This window comes from Nyctibius grandis, chromosome 4 (assembly GCF_013368605.1).
Source record: "Nyctibius grandis isolate bNycGra1 chromosome 4, bNycGra1.pri, whole genome shotgun sequence".
NCBI lineage: Eukaryota > Metazoa > Chordata > Aves > Nyctibiiformes > Nyctibiidae > Nyctibius > Nyctibius grandis.
Window position 1 is genome coordinate 13,187,777 of NC_090661.1, and position 25,596 is coordinate 13,213,372.

The window sequence follows — 25,596 nt, forward strand, 5'->3', positions numbered from 1 at the left end:
AAATAACAGGGTTCAAACTTGATTTAAGCTTTCAGCTGGGTTAGGTGTTAAATAATGATGCCTGTCTTCCTGAAAACCTTTTAAGTGCATATCTTTTTTTTTCAATGGAGACTTCATTGCTTGAATGACAAATTTCAGATGGTTGTCTTAAACACTCTGTGTGTAATTATAACATTGGTTTAACTGTTTGGGCAAACTTCTTTAGCGTTTTTTTGAGGAGCTGATGTGTCTAGTTTCTGGAATCCTGGGCAGGCCTTCTGCCAGGTGTGAGCTCAACAGGAAAGCTGCTACAATTCCTTCCTTCCTTTCTGCTCTTTTCTAGCTTCTCACTTGTGTCCTGTAAGCATTACTGGGTGTGGAAGTGTACAGCGTTGTATCCATCAGTTGAATGGAATTCAGATACGTGCACTGGGAAAGGGAGTAATCTCAGTTACGAAAAAATGTTTATAGTACAAAACATAGACCTAATTCTCCTTGCACAACCCCTATGCTACGGAGCAGTTGTAAAGACAGTGGCAGGTGCAGAGCCTTGACATTCGTACGGTGCTGGAGTTACTGTGTGCACACAGGATTCGAGGAAGCACCAACTTGTGAAGCAGCAGCAACCTCCGGGTGGCTTTTGTGAGAGGTGGCTTGTGACCCAGACATTCCTGTCAGCTGCCCTGGTGCCCACAGTCAGAGACGAGAGTGACACTTGGTTCTCAAAGGCCGGTGTGTTTAAAATTGAGGAACTGTGGAACTTATTGCTCATGGCATAGGATTAAACACCTGTATTCACAATTATGTTTAAGAAATGCAATATATTGTTCTTTGGCCAAAAGCCAGTGGACACTACTGGGAACTAAGGAGTAATGTCCATTCCAAGCCAATTCTTCCATAACTGTCCACAGCAACATTTCATGTAAGTTCCTCCAAAATATTTGCTATTGGCCATAGGCAGAGAAAAGATACCTACTTATACCCTGAGCAACAGCCCCTTTGTTCTTTAGTTGCTTATGAAATTAGTCTATATAAAGAAGCATCAAAGAAAAACCAGTAGAGTGGACAGTAAAACTGGTGACAGATTTATATCAGTAGCTGACCTTCTTGTGAGATGGAGTCACAGCTCAAAGTGTCTGTATGATACCAATGCAATTAGGCTGTTTTGTTGAGCAGTGCCATCACCTGATTATTCTGTGAGAAATTTCAGAAATACAGTTGCTTTATGAGCCCGACTTCTATGATGATAAATTTCCAAAAGCAAAAATGTGAATTTAAATTATTCGTATTCATGTGAGCATGGTAGAGATTTTTGGAATCACTGCGGCAAGTTATGGATGATGCATGAAATGAAAAAATCCCTGCCCCGTGCACAAGGAATACAAAAAGGGTTCTGCAGCCAGCACTGCGCTGTACTGTGCTGTGGGATGTGTGCTCTCTGGGGAGAGGTGTTTGTATTTTTGAAAAGCACCCAGCCATCAGCCTATGCACAAAAGTAAACAAAGGACAGAATGAGAGAAAACAAATAGAAAACCCCCTGCCATCCAGGAGCACCTACAACATAAGGCCAGTGCCCTGTTTCCTGCAGCTGCCTTTCCAGCACCCCAGATGTGCATAAATCCTGCGCACGTGGGGCAGATTCTCCTCCCCTGCAGGGTACCTAGAGCAGATTTTCAGCTGACGTAAAGATTCATTGAAGCCAGTTTCAGCTGTTTATACCTTTGTGGTGCAAAAAGGAATGGGGCCAACTTCTGCTGTATCTCAGTCTTGTGTATCCTTCCCTGGCCTGAGAACGGCATGAGAAATAGAAAAAAAGTCTATCTGGAGTAACATGATCACATCCACAGTGCCCCATGTGTGATAATGTCTCATTTGCTTCTAGTCTGGAGCTGACCGTTTAAAACAGTGGGCGCCCAGGAAAAAAACTGTCTGAAAAAATACCTACAGATATTTTTTTCTAAATGTTAAGTCTAGCATTAGGATCTGCCAAGTCTTCTAGTCTGCAGGAAAACAGGGTGATTGTTTTTCTGGGGCTGCACTCAGTATTACTGTATTCCAGATCTGCATCTTGTACTTCTTCAATCACTTATTTAAGTGATTGCACTTTTAACTTAAATAGATGATATTTGCAAACACTGAATATGATCTGACTTTATCTTCTGGAAAAGTTCAGATTTAACATCTTTTCTAATTGTCTAATGAAATCTTATGCATGTGCGTATATTTTTGGCTGAATACTAGTAGGTATGATATATCCTTAAATAATTCCAGTCTGTTAAATATTTTGTGAAGCTCCTTAATATCTACTGCATTGTGTTTATTTGACAAATTTTACATCATTTTAAGACATCTGTATTTTCTGTTTCAGACAGACCCTATATGGGCCTTCCTATCCCACAACCTCACGTCTTAACTGTGTTGTGTAGGGACAGATGGATTAGATGATCATTGTAGGTCACTTCCAACAGTAACTATTCTATTCTACATTAGTGCGTGGCCACCATGACATCAAATAACACTTAAGTTTTGCTTTTAGTGCTGGGTACTTGGTACAAATGACATGTGTGTTTGACCTGTGTTCTTGGCCTTCAATGTCTGCTTTCAGAACTTGCTAATTTGTTTCTTATCTTGCAATGCAATTTGTTGAAAACCTCCTGCTGTGTAAATAGATTAAGACATCTGACCAAAATCTCTGTTTTATCATAACCTTTGCCTTCACTATACCTTTCACCATACCTTTGCTTTCCAGTATTCTATTTATTAGGATACTTTTTGGTTTTTTGCTCTCCCTCATATATTGTGCCTAGGATGACTCATTTAGTGAAGGGTCATTGCCTTCTTATCACTTGTACCCCTTTGCCGAATGTGGGAGTGTAAGTGCTTCCACACTTACTGCAAACAAACCCAATCATTTCTCATGGAAGAACAAAAAGGTTAAACAGACCTCATTTGTGTTTTGATGGGCATTAGTGGAGATATTACCCTGGTCTTCCAAAGCCAAAGTCCAGGTTTCTCCATATCTTGAGCTAGAGAACTGCCACTGAGATTTTAATAAATATTAAAAACACAGTAAGAGTTAGAAGCCTGGAAGCGTAGAGTTAGACTGAAGACTATGAGCAGTAGCAAGCAGCTACCCATGTATTACATCTATAATTAGCTGTGCCTTATTCTCTTACTGCTTGCTAATGTTTTCTTTTAGGAAAAACAGATTTTACCAGGCCCATTCCCACAACTTTGCTTTGACCTGTCTTGTATATCACAAAGTGTTCTGTCTGCCTTAGCCCAAATGCATTTCTCTGGTTAATAGTGTCATCTGGTAATTGGTTTTATAGCCTGTTCTGGCATAGCATGTACTAGTGTGGTCATATTAGCCCATACGGAAGGTTTCTGAAGCTGCTGCAACAAGGGAGCCAGAGCTTTATGTCAAAAGCAGCATCTCATCCTTGTTTCACAGGGATCTACCGAGTCTGCCAGCTTTAGACTACTTTTGCCTTTTAACTGAAGACCCATAGCTTATATTTCTTCTGTTGGCATTTCAGGATGATGTTTTCTGCCAGTGTCTGTTTCCTCGTGCATTTCCTTGGGAGGCAGCATGCTGGGTATGGGAGTACCACGGACAGAGAGACCTGCTTGTGGCCATTAGGGCTGGAAGTACTGGGGAGGGTGTTGCACTCACCTGAGCTCATCCTTGGGAGTTGGTGGCACTGAGCACGCATCTCTGGTATCTGCAGAACGGGCTCATGCAGTGCTGTGCAACACCTGTGGGACTGAGCAGTTCAGCTTGGCTCCAGTGCAGAGATTTTTGCAGTTGCTGTGTGTGTGGAGAGGCAGGCACCAACTCTAATGACACCCTCCGCTCTGCCCCTGTTGCGGTTAGGTCCTACCAGCTGTGTCCAGATGTGAGGTGTTCAGCTGGGTTCATTTTCTTCACATTTGCTGATGGTCTGACATGCTAGTACTGATCGTGTGGTATCAGGCAAGGTGTTATCATGTGGCACAGCCAGTGTGTATTGGCTCTGTGGCTGCTATAACTTGTCACACAGGAGCCTTCCTTCATGCAGGACCATCCCTATAAAAGGTGCCTTTCCTCACCTTAGCACCTTATACAGTGTGGGCCCAGCACTGATGCTGGCAAAGCAGCCACACCAGAGCAACATCAGGTACTTCTTGCCACAGCACATGTAGGTGGTGCCAGTGAAGTGCTACAGTTACGTTGGTCCCTCCAACAAATGTGTCCCTATAACCATTAGCATCTGTGCCATGTAACTGCTTTCTTAAAAAGGGGAGAATTTTCCACTTGACTTGTTTTGCACCTACTTTGTGCAGGAGTAAATTGCCTATGCCTCTGCCCACACACGTGTCTCAGCTCGGTTTGCACTGGCTGTGTTCTTAGAGCACTTGGAACTCTTGAGGATTAGTCAGGTGAGCAGACATCTCATAGCAATTCATTTTTATAGGCCCATGAAAACGCAATCCATGAAATAGTTAATTAGAAAGTCTCCAATTACCAACTGAATTTATTTTGCAAAAAGTTACGTTTATTCTTAACGAGAGGAAAAAAAAATAAGCAATTCAAATCATTTTGAAGTTCCTTTCCTTCATTCATTAGGAGACTTAGCTTGCAAAATCCTAATTAAAAAGAACATTTTGTGTTAATGAAAATGTTCTAATTTTTTACCTTATTAAGTTAGTTAAATTTTTTTCCAGAGCATTCGGCAAGAAGAGGTCTCCTTTAACAGCTTTGTTCATGTTTATATTCTTTGATTGCAAAATTTGTGAGACAAAAGAGAGCTAAACTCATTCTGTGTTGCCCTCCAGTTAACTGTTCAGTTGAAAAATGACCTTCATAACTAAGTCCCTTGCCTTTTCATCGATATCAAGGAGTTACAACTCTAACCTACAGCTGAGGAGGTGGCTTCAGTCTGGTAAACCATCAGAAACTGCATGAGCACCCTGTGGAGTGTAGGTATTTATAGATATCTAAGCGGAGTACAGATAACTGAATAATTTGAATCTGAATTCTGAAACAGCCTAGGGCTTTTCTGCTGGCTTTCAAGTCCAGCACCCTCCTGCATGACATTTAGTCATTAAAATCTGAAGTTTATTTCAGTACCTAATAATGCTGCATCAGACACAATAATATTGCAAGCGAGAGATCACAGCAGGTGCACATAGGTTCCTACTATGGTACAACACTGAGAAAGACAGCACTTTTTGGGTGTCTTAAAATAGCTGTACTATATATGAGTTTATGTTAACTGTGAAACACATTCATTTATGCTGTCTTAAGATTCAATGCAGAACTCTCTGTTGGTGTAAATCAGGTTGGCCTTAAGACTGTCGTGCTGAGCCGTGATATGCTCACAGAGAACCCAACTGTTAAGGAATTTTGCACCTTTGGTTTTGTTGCCTTCATTTTGCCACTAATCTAGCTCTGATAGGGTGGATTTTAACATTAAAAATCTCTCCATATGCAGAAATTACTACAAAAACCTTTAAATTCTTACAGAAATACAGATCTGGGATGTAAAAATATTTTAGACTTGCTCCAAGCACTGGAAAAATATTTGTTAAAGTATCAGGGAATCATAGAAGCACGAAGGTTGGAAGGGATCTCCAAAGGTCGTACAGTCCTACTTCCTACTCTGAGCATGTTTGGTGAGAGCAGATTGCTCAGACCTGTGTTCAATTGTGTTTTCACTGTCTTGGAGGATGGACACTCCACAGCTTCTCTGTGCAACCTGCTTCTGTATTTTCCACCCTCACAGTGAAAAAGCTTTTTCTAAAATCCAATCGTATTTTCCCAAGTTGTAACTTCTGTCCATAGCCTCTTGTCTCATCACTGTTCATCGGAAGAGTCTGACTCCATTCCTTTGTACCTTCTTCTGAGGTTGCAGTAGGCAGCAGTAACATCTCTCTTTCACCTTCTCTTCTTTGGACAGAACAAACCCAATTGCTTCAGCTGCTCCTCATGTTACATTCTTCCAGCTCTCTAGTCATCTGGTGGCCTCTGCCTTACTTGCTCCAGTATGTCAGTGTCTTTGTTTTCTGTGCCGGGGAACCCAGAACTGGACACCACACTCCAGATACAGTCTTATCAGTGCTGAATGATGGGGGAGCCATCACCTCCCTTGTCCTACTGGCTATGCCCCTGCAAATGCAGCCCAGCGTGTGGCTGGCTGACCTGGCTGCAAAAGCAGCCCTCAGAGCAGCTGGCCGCCATGGCTGCAGGGGACACTGCTCACTCATGTTCAGCATGTTGTCCACCAGGCCCTCAGATGCTTTTTCTGCAAAGCTGCTTTCTGTCCTGTTGGCCCCTAGCCTGTACTGATATGTGGGCTTACTCCATCCCAGCTGAATTACTTGGGGTTTTGGTATTGATTCTGGTAACACTGTATCCTCTAATTTGGACTAATTAAGAGCTATTGCTGGAGGTGCTTGTACTAAGGAGAGGTGAAAAGCCTTCTTCAGCCCTTTGTGTTATTGTTGAGGATTTGCCAATATTTAAAAAAGAGCATCTTTCTGCAATACTTTCTGCTTATTATTTGCTTTTTCCTGATACTTTAGCAATCAGCTTTCACCTGCACAAGTGCTTGTAAAAACTAAGTGCTGAGCTGGCACACTCAAGTTTTCAAACAGGACATGCATATCAAACCATGGGTCAGAGCAATGCCGCGTGATGTGTGCAGCTAGTTGCAGCTAACATTTGCAGATCAAACTTCAGATACTTCAGAAGTGTCAGGAAAGCACTGGAGACTCCTCACCATCAACCTATGCAGGGAAAGAATTACACTATAAAATTGAAACTCATTTAAAGTAATGATCAAATCTGAGGAAATGGCAATCTGTATGCAGACGTTCCACAAGCCAAAAAAGAAGCTAAATTTGTTGGGTGAATTATTTGCTGCCAATTATTCTCTCTGCTCTAATATTCAGTTTTAAATATTTAGTTAGAACCACTTTCAACCTAGAGTTTCAGTTTTCATTTAACGTCACGAGTGACTATATATATATGTATGTATATATGACACGTGTTATTTTCGTTACATCTCCTTTGAATGCACTTGAATAGTGCCTGCCTCTGTTTTGGTAGATTTTTGGACTAGGTGTAAGCCTTTTCTCAGTGGATTTTGGTGGTTGTCCGAGTACCTCTTTGATCTGAAAGTGACCCTGCCGTGTTGAAATGTGGACTTGGCTAACTTCATGGCAGGACTCTTGGAGAATTACAAGACGGCTGTAAAGATGCACTAACCCTTTTCAGGACCTAAATTAAGCTTTAAATCAAAGCTAACTAGAATGCCACCAAAGCTTTTCCATTAAGACTGGCTTACACACCCTTGCACTGTGATGCACAGAAAAACATCATAAATTTTGGACCTGGACTGAAACCCTGAAGCTCTGTCTTTACTTTCAAAGTTCATGAAACGCTTCTTCACTACCAGTGAGCAATCCAGTATTTGTGTGAATTGGTTTTTGAGTGTGAAGGCAGATGCTGACCTAGAAGGCTGTTGGCACTAGGCAATTATCACCAGAAACTGAATCTCAGCTCTAGTCCATCATTTTAGTTATTGGTGTGCAGGAAGTGCAGTGCCACCATTTTAAGGCAAAAAAAGATACATGCATTCAAGGGGTCACTTTCTGTTAGAACAAGCCCTTCTTTGTAACTGATGAATACAGAGTACTGGAGCTTGAGGACAGGCCATCACTGCCTGCTTCTTTATATAACATGTTGTAGTTAAAAGCAAGGATTTTTGTGGTAGGTAAACCAAATATGTGGAAAAAATAGATTTTTTTTTTTTCATTATTCTGTTGTATTCCTCACTGAAGGTAGCGGTGAGGGGAGCTACACAAGCAATGAAGTAAGACATACCTCTCTCCTGAACATTAGGTTTGCTTAGTCATAAAGGAGCACTTGAGAAGGGTGTGAGAAGAGAGGAATTTTACAGCTATTATCAGCCTGGGGCAGTATCTGCATGTGCACTTTGACACCAGATTGCAGTGGTTGTTCAGAATGAAACTGGACAAGGAGTCGAGAAAAAAGAGTATGAGCTGGTGTTCACAGGGGAAGGCAGAGGGACTCAGCCAGACCCCATAGCAAGAAAAGGAGGATAGGGCAATTTACCTGAGCTCCCTGCTCTCAGAGGAGAGGAAGGCCTGGCTCATTTGGGAAGATGCTTATCAATAACTGCTCAGGCTGAGCTTTGATGTAGAATTTCCTGGAGCTCCGTGCACTCCCGTTCAGAAAATGAGGGTGTTATAACATCCTTGTGAAATACCATGATGAAATAGTCCTTCATACTGCCAATGTTTGGCTTTAAAGCTCGGGCAGGAGAGGAAAGAATTGCTAACGCTCCAAGGAACAGCTTGTCAGCTTGAGGGCCTCACGTGTGCCAGCTGGATTCAAGTTCAAGTCTGGATTTGATCTGCTAATGAAACATCATCCTCCAAAAACTACTGGCTGAAGGTGGCAGGCCTCTGGAGACCTAGAGGGTTGATTGGAAAGCTGACTCTCTCTTAACCATATGCTCATGTTTATGTCAGTTATGAAAATGAGTCAGATTTTCAAGTTTCCAATTAAAAAAATCCTTAGGAAAAGCATAGGCAAAATAGCTGTAATTTCTTCTCCTCATTGCATCCCCTTAGTGAAATGGAAACAGTTCTGTTGATTTGAATGGGCTCTAGGGTTTTAAACCTGTCTTGGCTTTGCTGAGGCCAACGTTTTGCCCCCTGTGGCTCTTGCATTTAGTGAAATGTTTAAGAGTGGAAGAATGTGACATTTTAATAAAAAAGCTGATTGAATCTATGAATTTTCTGAAAAGTCTGGGGTCAGTTCCTATGTGATGACAGTTCTGGGCTGAAGCAGACATAATACTTTTGCCTTCCAGCTGGGAGGGAAAAGAAGGATTTCCATTGAAGAGACATAGTTCAAAATCCATTACTCTGTCCCTAATGTAATACAGAAGTGGGTTTCAGCAGCAGGCTGGTTTCTGAGCTAGGAAATAGAAGAAGAGCTTTCCTCTGGAACCCACAAGGCAGTGAGAATGCGCATTAGGTAGCCTTCAGAAGATCCCTTATACAGCAGACTGGCAAATGGATCCCCCTTTCCACCTCCAGTTCTCCACCCTCTGCTCATATAAATATTTAATAATTATTTTTTAGAGCTCTGGGAAAGCTCTATCAATTGCCTCTATCAGAACCTGTTCTATTAGCTGAGCAACTTTCTGCCATTATATCAGCTTTTCACCACTTTCTATTTCATTAGCATTCATTTTCTTTAGATACGTGACACACTACCCACTGGAAATGTAGACATCTGGGAACATAAAGCTAAAAGCTGAAGTTTGTGTCAGTGCTTGCCAGCCCACAGAATTTTATTGCCTAACCTTTACCTAAATCACAGAAAAATGACAAACCTTTTGATGCATGTAAAAAAACCCCTGAAACAGAGTTAAACTGCAAGCTTGACTGATGCAAACTGACATAAAGCATCACAGTGGTGCACATCAGAGACAGATGTTTTCTCCAACTCCAGTTTAGTTGCATTTTTGCAGAGTGCGCTACTGATTCGTTAAACATACTGCTTGTAAAAAGATTTGGGTCTGGAGTTCAAACTCAAATCTCCATGAGTAATTGGCAAGCTGATGGTATTATTCTCACAGGTGGAAATGGGTAATGCAAATTTTAGAAGCAGCACATCTGTTCTTTCAGCTAATCGGATATGAGTTCTACAGGAATGACCACATTAGCAACCTCAGTGTCATAACTGGAGGGACACAAATCAACAGTACTGTGGATGCTAATGTTGAGGAATTTGAAAATCTGAGCCACAGATTCACACATACCTGCCTGATGCTGGCTTCTGCTTACAGAAAGTCTGTTACAAGACCCCGGTGCCAAAAAGCTTACCAGCTGAAGGACTGTGGTAGAAGGCAGTCCCGGTCTCACTTCCAGAGAACTGTATAAAGAAAAGAACATGATGTGATTTTGGTAGGAAGTGGTCCTGGCAAGAGTGAGATACATTCATATAGCTAAGTATCTCAAGTGGCTGTTGCTTCCCGTGCAAGAAGTCCCTGAAAGGAAGTGAAGTCACTGACTAAGTCATTAGTTGCTTTTTGGGGGTGAATCACATGGATTACTTTTGTTCGTACTGTTCACCAAAAAAATCAGCAGTTGGAGGTCTCGTGTTATGTCTTGTTAGTTAAGTAGACAAGGAACAAGAAGACATGCAGCATAGTGATTTACCCCAAATCACTACTAGTAAGGTTGAGATTTCAAGTCTGCTGGCTAGATGGGTAAAATGGCCTGTTCCTGAAACCATGCTGCTCCCTTTGTAGAGATGTATGGACATCCCTTGTGGTCAGTTGTCAGCTCTTTTGTTTTTCTTTCTCTTGCAAAAACCCAGATGGGAAACAAAAGTAGAAACTGGACAGTTTCATGTTCACTTTAAATCGTCTGTTTTGTGACATGTAACAAGTTGTCAAGGTGGTTACATTTGTCAACTGTGTACGCTGGACATTCCCTCTCATACACGGGTGGAAATCACATAGCCTGAACATAAACACTTCAGAAACCCTCTGAGATGTCAGTCTTAGGATATGCTTTGTTTTTCACATCTTGCACTGATGAAGTACAGGGAAATTCGAAGTGCATTGCCTGGTATCAGCTCCTTAGGACACCAACCCAACCATCGCACCCTGTATCTAAAACAAGCCTACGCAAAATTATTAACCCAAAATCTGGCACTTCAGGCAGTTTGTCAATAGTTTAATACACCTGGAGTGATCTCCCAGGCATTTTTGTAGCACATGTTATTTTTGATAATACAAAGTTCTTTTAATTATAACCTGGTTTTATTTATCTAACAATTTTTATATCTATTCCTCAGGACTTCATACATAACATATTCACAAACACACACATGCACAGAACTCTATGATGGTACATTGCATAGAGTGTTTAAATTTTCCATTTGTTTGCATGTTCTTTTGTCCATAGTTTTGTTGTTGTCCTACATGACCCATTTGGGAGATTTATTCCAGTTCACAAAGGGAATGGTGGCTCCTTTGAGCAACTCTCCAGTGCTCCATAGAAGGACACTACTTCTTTTATCCAGCTCCACCCATGGCTGCCCAGCACCTCTCTTACAGAGAGCTCTAAGCTTGCTAAAACCCTGTGAATACTAATAGGTATGTTAGCTGGTGCTATACTCAGCTTTCCAGTGGAAATCTGAGCCCATTTCCTGTTTAGTTTTGCATGGTCTGCTGAAGGAAAAAGTAACCCCAAGTTCTTATTGTCTTAATTACCTCCTGTCAGTAGGCCAGCATTTTACTCTGCAGATGCCCAAGCTGTCATTTATTGTATGCAAATATATTGGTATCTTGTTTCAGGTAAGTAGGCTTAGACCTAATGAATTGAACTTAACTGGAATTAGAACTTCTCACTCAGAAGACTACATCAGACACTTAACTCTATTGCTGTTCAGAAAAGCAGAGATGCTTTAGCAAGTGATATAATGAAGCATATACCCCTATAACAAGAAACTCTTTCCTGAACTGTGCCTGACAAATTATCTTTTCATGTGTTGTTGTACCCTTGTGTCAAACCTTGAATTTTGCACACAATGTTACATCATTTTCAGGATAAGAAGATGATTTTTTAATCTCTCTTTAATTCTGTATCTGGAAAATGGCTTTATTAACCTCTAGTTACTAAGCAATAATATATCTGATGTGCTCTGTGGTCCTGCTTACTTTCTGCTGTTCTCCTGCAAAAGCATGATAACCTCTGAAGAAACTCAGCATGCTAGGCAGACCGATAGAAGACTGGTTTTAACTACTAATCTAATAGTTTTTAGACATCTGTATTTAAATCACTGTTTATGCTGCATTCCTCATAAGCTAGTTCAGACATGACATGAGATGTTAAAAAAATGCGGACACCTTTATCAAAATTTACATCTACAAAGAATACCTCCCCGTCCAGAGAGCTGTCTTTCTCCCAAGTCCTAAGCAATGTAATGAAATATGAACACCACGACCATTCAAGTCTATAGAATATGATCATATAGCAAGAAAGTCAAGTATAAAGTAGCCTACAAGAAGCTGTGAAAGGATGTTCCATTACCTAATGACTGTGGCATTCCCATTACTGGATAACTAAAATGGCAGAGAAATTCAATGGCAATGTGGTCAAAGTAATGCCCACTGGAAAATAAAAGCCCTGACAATATCTACACAGCAAACTGCATAAGATTAAGCAAGGGCACATGAGTTTTTACAACTTGGAAGAAATACCGTGGAATCACAGTAATTAGCTCTCTAAAAATAGCTACTTAGTGCTCAGCAGCAGCTGGGAAAGCAAGGAGAATTTTACAAATTATTAAGCAAAGAGTAGAAAACAGAAGAGAAAATATTTATTTCACTGCGTAAATTGGTGGCGTACCTATGTTTCAGGAGCTCTCTGTAGTTTTCAATGCCCATCTCAAAGGGATGCAAGTAGAAGTCAGTGGAGCTTGTGCAGCCCTGCATGCTGCCTCTTCCTTATTTCAGACTGACCCATATGGACACGTTATTGGCAAATGGCTGCCTGATAGTGTCTGCAAATAGCAATGAGCTCTGCTGCTTTAAAGTCATGTGAGATGCCTCCAGTCAGCAGCTCAACATGAGCTTACTTCAGTGTGTGGGTGGCATTGGGCTTTTGTGCGAGGACAACCTTCCAGCTTCCACAGTCTTCCTCAGAGTCTCCCAGTGAGCTGGACTTCTGACGCTGGGGATGGCAACAGCTCTCCTGCCTGCAAGAATTCAGTGGGAAATGGAGAGGCACAGCCTCGCACAGAAGTGCAATACCTTCCACCAGTCACTCCCAGAGAGATATAGTCAATCCCTATGGATGCTATAGAGCCAGCAGATGAGCTCCAGTCACCTGATGGACAGTACTCACCTCTGTGTAGGGCTAAGGCTCCATCTTGCTCAGGGAGCCATACCCTCATTTCATTTCCTAACCTTCCATTTTGAGCAGTAATGTAGATAGACCAGAAAAGGCTGCAGGGTTGTCTAAAGGTACCTGGTCTGGATACAAGGTCTGGCTCTTGAAGACGTTTAAGTTTTTGGCTTTGAGAAGCTGAGATAGCATAACATAATTCTTATATTCTTTCCTAAGAGCTGGCCACTATGAAAGAGGAGATACTGTGTTAATTGGATTTGCTGTTTGATCTAGCATGGCAGTTCTTCTGCCTTTAGCAACAAAGGAGGAATCAGCTTCTTAGATTTCCAGTGCATGCTTATACAGCCCGTTGATGTTTTCTTCATCATCCGCTGTCTCATGATTTTGTTTCAAAAGAAGGGTAGGGCTGTGGTCACAGATATGCAGGAATCTGCTCATCTGGGATCTCTCAGAAAGTTTACAATGCCGTGTGTCCATGTGTGGCTTTGGTTCAGTCACCTGTGTCTTGACCCAGTTCCCTTGTAAATTGATGTGAGTCTTTTCTGTGATATGAAAAAGCCTAGTTCTTTGGCCTGCTTCAAAACTGTGGGAGTTATTCCATACATCTCAAATGGATTACGCCTGCAACGCCAAACCGGGGAATGGTAGCTCTTAAACTATTCGTGGTGATGTTGTGAGGCTTAATTAATTGAAAGGAATTAATGGAAAGGAATTTAAATGGTAGGGGAGATGTAAGTGAATATTATGATTGTGTGGAAGAACCTTTTAGTTCAATGTTGAACTAAAAGGGTCTGAAATGTATTCACACTCCTGAAAAAAGCTGAAGGGTTAAAATGACCTAATTCAACATCAACTAATATACTCCAATATGCATTAAAGGAGGTAGATTATTTTTTAAACAGTACTATCCTGCTAAGTGATGCACTTGTGCTCTATGATAGACTGGTTAAAGCTGTAAATGTCATTGTTAAAATGAGTACCTTTAACAGCTAATATCTATTAAAATGAAGCACTTAGGCACCAGAAAAGAGTTTTAAACTGTTAGGTCCCTAAATTATTTTTGTACAATCAAAATGAGACTCTTAGGGATTAGGTGGCACAGTGGGTTAACACATTACTCTTCTGGATGGAAGATTTACCATCGTATCTTGCTTAAAAATACAAGTGAGCTGAGACTGCTGTTCTTCAGGTGATCCAGCATATGTGTTTCTAAAACATATTTTAATACAATTGTCTGTGATTTGCAAGGGAAGCAGATGAGAACTTTGCATGCTGCTACCACGCTTTGAGTAAGGGTAGGTTAGGACTTGGGTTCACGATTTGTATTGTTCCCTTGATGAGCTGACGAAGGGATAAACCATTCCTTTTTATAGCTCCATTTTCTTCCAACAACATCTTGTGACACAGCTACAGGAGTTGTAAAGGGTTAAACTCAGCAAGTGAGAATAAGGCTTTTCAAGGTGACCATGGTCACATAGTCAAAAATGAGGAATTAGTAGGTGCCTACCCAAAATCTCTTGGTGCCCAAAATACATTATTCCGAGTCAGCTCTACTCCTCAGTTCTGCTGGAGTTGCTGAAGAAGACAGTCCTTTTCTCAGGCCATTCTTACCCTTAATTCCTCTTTTCATGCCCCTGCTTGAATGCAACATGTCACCAATGAGTACATACCGGCTGCTTGCTCCTGCTTATTGTGTTTTATCCGGCATCTGAGAAGTTGCACTCCCAGGCAAGAGCCCCTGCCTTGGCCTGAGCTTCTAAGTTGACTGTAGATGGAGGGCAGAGCGTAACACATGGCAAGGGGATGTGCGTGTTGATGCCTTCCTGGAAGGGTCTGAAGAATAATCTACCTTTTGAAGCTCAGTCTGTTCCCAAGGTCTTTTTGGGACAAGCTGTCATCATGCAGTTACTAGATTGAACGACAGGGCTATGTGTCATCTTCTTGCTCTTGAAAAACTGTACATTTATCTTAAAAAGCAAAGATGATACTTCTTTTTCCTTTCTTCTATAGTATTAAACATCCATAGGTGAGGTACACAGTCCCCAACGTTTGTTCTCCCGCATCAATATGAGGGAATACTTTGTATATTTTTACTCCTTGACTAATTTCTTAATTCATGAGGCCCCAAAAAGCTTTCCCCGAGAAATATCAACTGTTAATAACTTTAGGGAAAGTTTCACTGTCCTTTTTATGTATGGGTTGATAATAAATCCTTAAACTATTCCATGGATGCGATGCCATACATTGCAGGACCAATCCTTCACTGCACCCATTTTTTTATTGTAGCCTTCCCCTTTTGGCTACTGCCATTTTGTCTTTTGGTACAGATGGAGGTTGTTAAAAAAAAAAAATTGTTCTGCTTTATTTCCATAAAGAATTCTTTGGTTTTATGAATTCTTTGTTTTTGAAGGCAAGCAGAAGAGTACTTATTTTGTTGAGCAGAACCTTAGTAAATGGTGAGTGCCAGAAGGCAACAGGTATCCTGTTTTTCCCAACAGCAACTCTCTCTTTGTCTCTTGATGATGCATGTGTGAGTGTACACACATGCTAAAAGAGGTTATTCTCATTTTGGCATGAAGTGATCCAGAATTTTCTTTTGTGCATCCTCCTCCCCAGGATTGTTTGTTGGTGCCAGCAAAGTGATAAGTAGATAACGTCTTGACATGCAGCATCAGATTTTAGACACTAATAGCAGCAACTTCCCAAGCAATAGCAAGGTTAGTTTGACTGAAGTTTGTTCTAACTCTCATTTTCCATAAAAATCTCATCTATAACCTTTTTGAGCAACTGTGTGTGAGATGGCGGGTAACTGCTTTGTTGCGTTCTGCCAAAGACCAGTGCGAAGTGTCTCTGCTGTTCTTTGAATGTAACTCTGCAGAATGAAGGAGTCCAACCTTCTGCAATGATTCTTCGTAGAAAAAACTACACAACCATATGTAAAACAGGAATTCCTGCCATAGAGCCATTAAATATATTCATAATTCTCACAGATTAACTTTAAGACGAAATAGCAGTTAAATAGTTTCTATTTCACAGTAAAAATTAATTATTTCAGGAAAATGTGACAAAGCTTGGGGGCAACTGATAGCACTGTTGCCCTTTTTTCTGGCATGGGAAAGCTGGAGTATAGAGTATGTCAGGTTGTGTCTTTTCCACACACGTAAAAAGACAAATTTGTTTGCAGAATTAAGTTTAACTGTCAGCATAGCAGCGGCACTTGCGGGTATCTTCATACAGATGAACATAGCGACAGTGTATTACGCTAATTCAAATTGTAAGAATAAATTATTTTCCTATAAATACAACACCAAATGATACACTTAGACATCACTTGGCAGTATTTTAGGGCTCTGAATAAGTGGCAGCCCACATCGCAATTTCTTTTAAGCATCCATTTTAGTATGTCAGAATAAGTTTTCTGGCTAATATAAAGCTATTTGTATTTCACATTCTTAATTGATGCTTTTAATTACTCTTCATATACTTTAATAGTTTTCGTATAGAAAACTGCTTTCTGTGCAGTAAGCCAAATCTCCAATCTGCAGCAAAACTTGCTTGAGTCAGGTTTTTGCCAGGCTCTGTGTACCAGCCCCAAATACTAAATTATGTTGGCACTCTTACAGTAATCAAGGGAATAATTGTGAAGGCAAAGTTTGTTGTAAGGAAACCAAATTAGGAGGGGAAAACAACATCACTTAAGAGAAATATTTATTATGAACTAATCTTTTTGGTCTTTGTCCTCCTACAGTAATGACTGTTTAACCATGTAGTATAATTATTTAAAACATACTGTAGTTTATCCTGTATAGATCAGACTCCTGCTTTATTAGAATGCTAAAAGGCCAGTCTTCATAGAATAAGCAAATTAAAGCTCTGTATTGCTGTTTACAATGCTGGGGTCAGATCACTGATATCTACCAGGTTTAATGTGAAACAGCCATAAACCCCATTTAGTTAAACAGTTAATGGCTATTTAAATCGAAAGGGGTCTTTTCACTGCCTCTCGTAGTCACTCATCAGGCTATTGCGGAGTCAGGCATCTCCCCTGTTCCAGCTCACTTTAGTCACTAACAAATCCCCTTTGGTCTTCAACAGGAACAGGGATGATTCTCCTGAAGCATCACAGTACTGGGTGGGTGTCCTGTCATTTTTTCTGAAATTGCACTTCCAGCGGGAGTTCAGGTTGCTTTATACCTAGAACTACTCTCCACAAACAGTAGAATAGAGGGCTGATAGCATTTGAGTGCTGTGGAGAGGCTTGAGTGGCTGGAAGTTGTGGGTATTTGTATAAGTGACTTATCCTTTGTTCTGCTTTCTCCACAAAGGTTCCCCACACCTTATTTTCTCTGGCATATCACAGGTCTTCCTCCCTTTCCCTCCCGTTACCTGTCTGCTCTGTGACAAACAGATTCAACACACCTGTCTAAGGGAGATGGAGAACAAGGTTTTTTAAAGTGTCTTCTTCCAACGCAGCTAGGACTAACCTTAGCTCCTGCTGGTAACAGTGAGAGTAAAAATCCCACCCCAGATCGCTAAGAGGTGTGAGGCCCTTCAGGCTGTCTCACATGGCATTTCTGCCAATTGCAGGAGTCCGTCTGAGCTGGGAGGCATTGGTGCACTTTGCAGTGGTCAACCTTTTGTGATTTTGTCCAAGGGCCTGTGATGGAGGTTGGGGAAGTGTCCTACAGCTCCAGGTCTTGGCAACAAGAGATTTCATGAAAGCCTTTACTTGAACATGTAAATAAATAAAAGTGCCCAAGGAGCTCAGAAGATGGAAAATAAAGCAATAAAACTGTTGTGTTGTTATTATTTTAAAATATAATATTTTTAAAAGCAATTTCATGGTTTTTTGTGGAACCTTGAGTGGCTACTTTGGACCATGTGTGGTTCGTAATGCTCAGTTTTGGAAAATCCACAAGTATTCAGATGATTGTGTGGATTCATTTCAGCTATTATGGGAAAAAACCCTGCCTTCTCAGGCTTTTTTACAATATTGGTATTACCTCTTAGTTTTGGCCAGGCCAAATATACAATGAAAATGGCTTTTGTTTCTGTATTGCAATGCTTAAGCTTCCTGTCCAATCCAAAGAAGTACAGGAAAATAAACAAACACAAAGGGATCAAATTTAAATGCACAGCATGCTTGCAGCTCTGGGTCTGTTTTCTCTGTGTTGCACTTTTAAATGTAAAAAACATGCTTCCCGCCCAGATGCGGGGTATAGCCAAGAGGGGAACCAAAATGGGGATACTCTGCTTTCTATCTCTTGCACAGATTTTATTGCGTGTTTGTTCATTCACTGTTGTTTTCTTTAGTCTAAAATAAAGATAAACTAGACAGAAAGCAAAGTGGCCGGGCGCCACTGCACAATTATAATTAATTCACTGTTAATGTTTTTGACATTGTTACAGTGTACATTGGAATTGCTGAGGCAGGGTGAGATTAGTTTAAGCTATTCATGTACATACTGCAGGAGAGTCACATTAAATACCCACTTTAATTAATGTTTTCAAAATGTGCACCAAAGGGAATAGTATGACTTACCACTTACAGAAAAGTTGGTTTGTACTTCTGCTTCCCAAGTTCACACTGTGTTCTCACTTCAAAAGGTGGGGATTTGAGCACATATCGTGCCATGACCTCAGAGTACAAATGTGCACAGCTCCTTCCTAAACATTGCTTCACCAAATTATACCATCAGCTTGGAAAGAAGAATACGACTAAGCTAAGACTCAAATCTGAATATCTGCAGACTTAGGAAAATTCATTATTCAATTTGGTCTGCAGAAGCTGTGCAAGTCAAAGGCTCCATTTTGTCAAGAGCAAAAGGGTTCATGAACCCAAAAGACCAAGTTCTGCAGTGTTTTAAGCAAAACTATAGAAAAGAAAGCTGGTCTCTGCCCAAAGCTTGGAAATAGCCAGAATATATTTAACCCAAGAGCACTTAATGTAAAGAAGAGGTCTCAGGCTATACACTATTTTAACAGCTAGAGGAATTAAGTAGTTGTTGTACCTCCAAAAATATCTGTATTCATCATTTTTCTGCTGCTAGTATTTCCTATGGGAGAGGAAAGCTGTGAAAGTTGTGATCAGATATGTAATGATATGTGCTACTTATTACAAACCTTCTTAATTTGAACTGAGTCTTCCTGTGAGTATTGAGTCAGATTTTTCAGTCTGAGCCTCCAATACTATATATTGTATTATTGGCTTATTACTGTATTATTATTATTGGCTTATTACTGTATTCTTATTATTATTGGCTATTATTGTATTATATTGGCTGTGTGTCTCTCCAATACTATATATTTAGGCTGTCTGTCTGAGGTGTAAAATAGCCCTTTGTATGTTCAGTCTGAAGCCAGCTGAAAGTGGGCCTTTGCTGGCCAGGTTTTATCAGACAGATACTGAGCTGCTTAGTGAGAAAGAATTGATCAATGTGTAATTGAAACTCCTTTAAGCTGAATTTTTAGGAGAATTTATAACCTGCAAAAATGTTCTCATCACAAATCCTTTTTTGTCTTTTCTTATAATCACCTTTAAGGAATGCCCTGACCACCATCAATAAAAAGAATAAGATTCGTGTTTTAAAGCCAAGCAGAGGTTCATGTGTTTTGGCACTTTTTGGGGTGGAGTCGATCGCCATTAAATATATTTCATACTATATCATCATTTATGCGAGGTGACAAAATCCACGTTAAATTTCTGGTGAAACCTGGTCTGCTGTAGAACACTATTAGAGTACGCAGTACTACATTTTTCATCATGGATGTAACCTGAACATCCTAATTTATGACCATCTGGTCTCCAGACAAGAACAGCCCATATGATCAAACTGCAGCTTCCCTAGATCAGCTAATACATCCATGCTGTGACTTAAAGAAGATGACACAGAAGTACTCTGTAAAAAGCCTTGAACACCTCTAAGGGAACTTTCAGGTGAAGGGGGTACCCTCACACAACTTCTTGCACAATGCACCCAGGGGGGGCTAGTCATTGTATCTGTTTATTCATTGGTGTTTGTTAATGGTAACTTTCATTTCATTTAGGATTTGATTTGTTTACGAACTAATAAATATGATTTATAAAAAGTGCCTGTGGTTCACTAATTACTGCACATATGGCGTTTTCATTTTGTAAAACTGGCATTTGCTTTCTATTATGATTATGTCTCCATTCACCAGTGCTAATTAGTTTGATTAGACAGATAACTTTAACCATTATTAGGACTAGATTAGGGGAACTTTGCATGTAGGGGAATGCAGGGAAGAAGGGTACATCACCAGTGAAGACAGGTCAGCAGCACAGTTTGTTCCTCATTAAATATTTTAGAATTACTTTTTGTTTTGTTTTCCGCATAGAAGAACTGAGAAGCATTCACATTTAGCTACTTACAAAAATCCAATTAAACACAGTTGTTTAGCATGAATTTGTTAATCAGAGTTAATCTTTCCAATGAATGCATAATTTGGAATCTGTGCCTTAAATGTTCATTTAAGGGTAAGCATATTACAGACAAAAAATAAAATGAGATTCTCTTCCTTGGAATTGACTCTCAATATGGAGAAATATTGACTGTTTTGTGTTGATTGTCCTGCATGCTGAGGGACAGAAGTGAAATTGGATAAAGACTAAGAAATGCCACATGAAAACCAGTGCCACCTGGGGAGAGCTGTGTTTTTCCCAAGTCTCTGAAAATTGTTGAGTAGCGTCATCTGAAACTCTTCAGACAGAAAACAAAAAGAAGGAAAAACTCCTATTTATTATCTATTTTAAGATAAAAATAGTTATCCAGGGCAGCAGAAGTTTGATATTATTTTATTTCTTCAAATGGATTCTCTCTCCTAAAAAACAGAGGCACTTTTTTTTACCAATATCGTAGATATTCCTTAGTGCACGAAGAAAGCAGGATGTGAAATACCTGGGTTCAGGCAGTAAGGCACACAATTTGTGATCCTTTGGAAATAGTCACTGAATGGTGTCAGACTGGATTTCACCCTTTCCCTCAGAAAGGAGACTAACTGATACACAAAATAAGTAACTATGGATACTTGTTTCATTAAGATAGCCACTCATTTGACTTTGGATGATCACCCTATATTCATCTAGTTTCTGTGTAATTAAATGGTTAGGTATGAGGCAAAATGATGCCCTGTTACAAATGTATAGTCCTATTGGAGTCTACTGGGTATCTCCTCGCTGTGTTAATGTGGCAAAGTCATTTGTGAGTGGCCCTTTTATTTTTTGTCTTTCTCCATTTTCAAAGAAATTTATAAGGGCACAGAAAAGTTCTTTCCCATCTAAAAAGAATTGTGGGAATATTGAAAAAGACATAAAACTGCTATTGAAGGGTGAACGCATAGAGAAGCAGTAAACTAGATTGTTGCAGTATTTACTCTCTCCTTGGCTCTTCTGGAGGATACCTCCTGCCATGCCTTTCAAAGAAAACCCCAGACAATTTAAATGTCAAAGTCTCAAATTTCAACATGCATCATTATTGTTGGAAGCATTTGGTCAAGGAAAAGTTTCAAAATTGCCATTTCTGTATCTTAGAAGAATGTGAACAGGATGGCCAGATTCTGAGATGGTATAAATTGGCAGAGGTTCCTTATTTCAGCGCAGTTATCCTGTTTTACACCGACTGAAAATCTGGCCCTGGAGAATGAATATTTATGCCATGCCAGAGAGGTTTGAAAACCCTTTTTTTTTTAATGAGAATGAATAAAGAAAGGGCTGGGATATGCTCTGTGCTGATGAACTCAAAGCCAAATATGACCTCCCCTTGACCTTTTATGCATTTAAGTTGAAAATGGCCATTCTGATACATTCCACTGGAGTTTAAAATGCCTATATTTCAATTCCAAAGGTCAAGCTCTACTCTCAGTATACTGTATGACCTAGCCTTTGTCTGTTACCATTGATGTTGCCTGACTATGCTTCTTATATCCCATTGACTGTTTACTGTTTTTCTGGCTAATGTAAGTGAAAGAGATAATTGAAATGATTTTGAGCTGTGTGTCAGTTCTGATTCTGATTATGTCTCCTGTGCTTAGTGGAGCTTTAGTGGCTCCAAACTCATTAAGCCTCCAGGAAATTTTAGATTACTGTGTTAACTATGTCTTAATTAATGTACTTATCTTAAATTCCACTCAAGCCTTTTTGAAGTTTTCTTTTATCACTATGTCTATCTCTAATATCACTGAATTAAGTAATTTTTCTTCAGCCCTTTTGTTTTCTTTTACCTTTTGAGGGTTTTGGATACTTTTTTTTTGAAAGGCCCAAAGTCAAAGGGAACTATTTTCAGGAAATAATGCTTTGTGCCTGTTTAAAAGCAAATCACCACATTTTCAGTGGATGAAAGCCCAGCCCCAATGGAATGAAGGGACAGGAACTGGCACTTTTTCAAATCTGCCTGAAACTTTGCATCAGTGGAGCTATGTCAATTTACACCATTAACAGTCTTGTCCAAAATAAAAAGGTGGTCAAATTGTTTTTGTGGCTAGTGGGGCACATGTCTGCTTACCTTCCTCTGGACTTGAAACAGCCACTATACTGCGTGGTTCCCAAAAAGAGGAATAAATGCAGTCCTGTCAAACAGGCTGACAGGCCTTGAGTATAATTTCTCTAGATAGAATCACAGAGTAATCATCATCTCTAATAATCTCTCCAATTACTTTATAGAATAATAATTTATAATTAAACCTGGTTTAGCAGACTGTCTATTTTTACCCTCTGCTCTTGAAGATGAAGTCAAACATATAGGACCTATAGAACATTTTCACAAACCTGGGGGAATGCTCCTACATAATAACATAAGCAATCACAAGGATCTTTTTACAGATACATTGTCATTTCTGTTGATTAACACAGCTCAGTGAATCATTGGTAATGAATAATTTACTAAGGGCCATAACCTGACACCCTGTTCCTGTTGAGATGTGCCTTACTGCACAGTCCTCAACAAACCTGGACCAGGAGATGTTCTTATCCCACCCCTTGGCTGTGTTTAGGTTTCCCTCCAGTGATCAAATGAGAGGAAACCCAGCCCGACTGGAAAGATAAGACACAGACTCCTTCCAGTGTGAGGAGAATTGATAAGGAGCAGATCGATACATGATCCTCTTCAGTGGGCAGCAAAGTCCACAGTCTTAACAGTGGGACATCCCCTCCTTTTCTCCTTCTGCTAAATTGCAGAATTTCTGTAGTGGAAAGAGTGTAACATTGCAATTAGGTGGTAGAAACCAAACTGAAATGTATATTGAAAAAAAATGTATAGATATATGTACTGAATGAAGGCAAAGCAGTGCATTCTTCTCTGATTTCATCCTTGGAAGGGGCACCTGGTTTTGGTGACAATTTAAACAAAGTGGTACATAGCCAGGATACCAGTTCCAGTCTGAAGCAGTAATATCTGGCAAAGTTAAGGGCAACTGGAATCATAGGGAAGTGTCAGGCATCATTAAGAGTTGGCAGTGCTACCAACTGCAGTTATTATCGACTGCAGACCATGGAAATCGACTTGGAGAAGCACAGCTACACATAACAGCTCATGTAAATAGGTGGAATTCTGTTAAAGCCAGTGTAGCTGCAATTACATACACTGGTATAACGCTTGGACCTATGTCTTCAGCGCTTTTCTCTGTTTCAGCTATTTGTTCAGCTGTGAGATAAAAACTGATTCACGTTATATAAGTACCTACCTAATATGATAGAAAGAACTATTTGTAATCACAGTTCATCTCCGGAACTCAGAGAGTAAATATCACTGATTCAAGTGTGTGTCTGGCTCTCGATGTCTCCATCACTATACTTTCTCTTGGAGGATGCACCCACTGGTTACTCACTCACTGCCTGGCCTCTGGAGCTCCAGAAGTCCCTGATGGCAGCAAGCAGCCTGAACTACCTTCCTAAGAACTTTTCTTCTGTTTTATTTCAGGTAGTTTCTAGATACCTTGAAGTCTCCCTGCTTCAGCTTTCCTGAAAGGGATAGAAGACAACATAAGTGCCAATTATCTCTTTTCTTTGTAATGGTGAGATGAATTTTACTTGGTATTGTGGTAGAAACATCAGCATAAGCACCACTGAAACCTTGGTGGGAAACAGGTTAACCCTTTCTTTTGCAATTGTTGCTCTCAGTGCAGGTGTCTGGTATAGAAATCAGGTTAAACAATACAAAGGTTTATTTCCCACAACTGTTCCTGGACTCCTATCCATTGTGAAAGAAAGAGATTTGATGTTTGATGACTGGGTTGATGGCATGAATCAGGGCAGGAGTAAGTATTTCTCATCCCTTGGATGAAGCAAGATACTTTCCTGAACTTTGCCTTGGGCTTGTCTGAAGGAAGCTACTATGTGTTTTAGTCATTGTTTAATTAAGGGGAGTTGTTTAACTTTCATTATATTTTTCCCTTAAAAAGGCAAAAGAATCCTTGGGTTTACAAAGAATCCTTGGGTTTACTTGTTATTACTTTATAGCAGCAGCCATAGTGTGTGAGATGTTTCCCAGTCAGAAAGTAAATTTATGAAAGGGATTATGTGATGCTAAGCCTGCAATACCCAAGCTGGACTCAGAGATCCCAGGCTGGTCTTGAACGCCAAAGTCCAGCCCTGACTCCTACAGTTTTGAGAAAGAGCAGCTCATAAGGCTGTGACAGGCAGCTGACTCTGATAATGCAAAAGGGGAAAAAAATATTTTATGAATACAAGTAGTTTCTCTGTAGGCAGCATGGCAAAAGTGAGGCAAACAAATTTGCATAAAAAGGTAAAAATACAGATAGGCATGTAGTTAAATCTGAATGTGAGGATGCAGCATCTTTCTTTCCTCTGAATGACCTCTAACAGAAAAGTAGATGGTATTTGGGGGTTTAGCAAGTTTTTTGCCTGTTATGCTCTTATCCTGACTGTTGTTTTTCCTCTTCTACTTTGAAGTTATTTTCCAGGCAGTTTTCATTGTGTCCTTCACAAATTGTGTTGTGTGCATTGAGTCACAGGCTTGTGTTTTTAGAAAAGTTGTCAGTCACAGCTATTCTCACACAGCAATGACATGATTAGCTCTGTTTTTACTGTAAAGTATTAATTTAACTGAAGTTTGAACACAGTGATAAAAGAAGCATCAGTGGATGAACATGCCAACTGAAAAGCAGAGATACTGTGCTGTATGAATGGTTGTTTTCCCTTGGAGTTGTGGAAAGGGATGGAAAAGAAAAGAAACCCCATGGTAGAGATCCTCAGGCACTGACATACATGGGAATGTGATAATAGTCCTTAGTCTAACCAGTGCTTGGGGAGGCTGTGAGCACAGGGCCCTCTGGAGCCAAGTCATCTCAGAAACCTGGTCCTGGGATTTCCAGTCACACATGTTCTGCCTGGAGTCTCCTTTGCAGGCTCATGCTTACATCTGGTTTGGGGGGGTCAGTAAGATGCCTGGTTTGTGGGTGTCTCCAGGGGCTTCTCCCACAAGCTGTCACACGCATACCTGCAGTGGTGAGGGCTGCCGAACAACAGAGCAGAAGAAGTGGTACTGCCTGGGTCCCTGAGTGAGCTGTGATTGCCATATCAGTCTCTTGATGTGTCTTAGTGCTGCCTTTTTCTTCCACTCTCTCTCCTGTACCTGAAATTTGACTGGTAATCGACCAATATGAGCTGAAAAAGTGGTGTCAGCCTGAGCTGTGAATTGA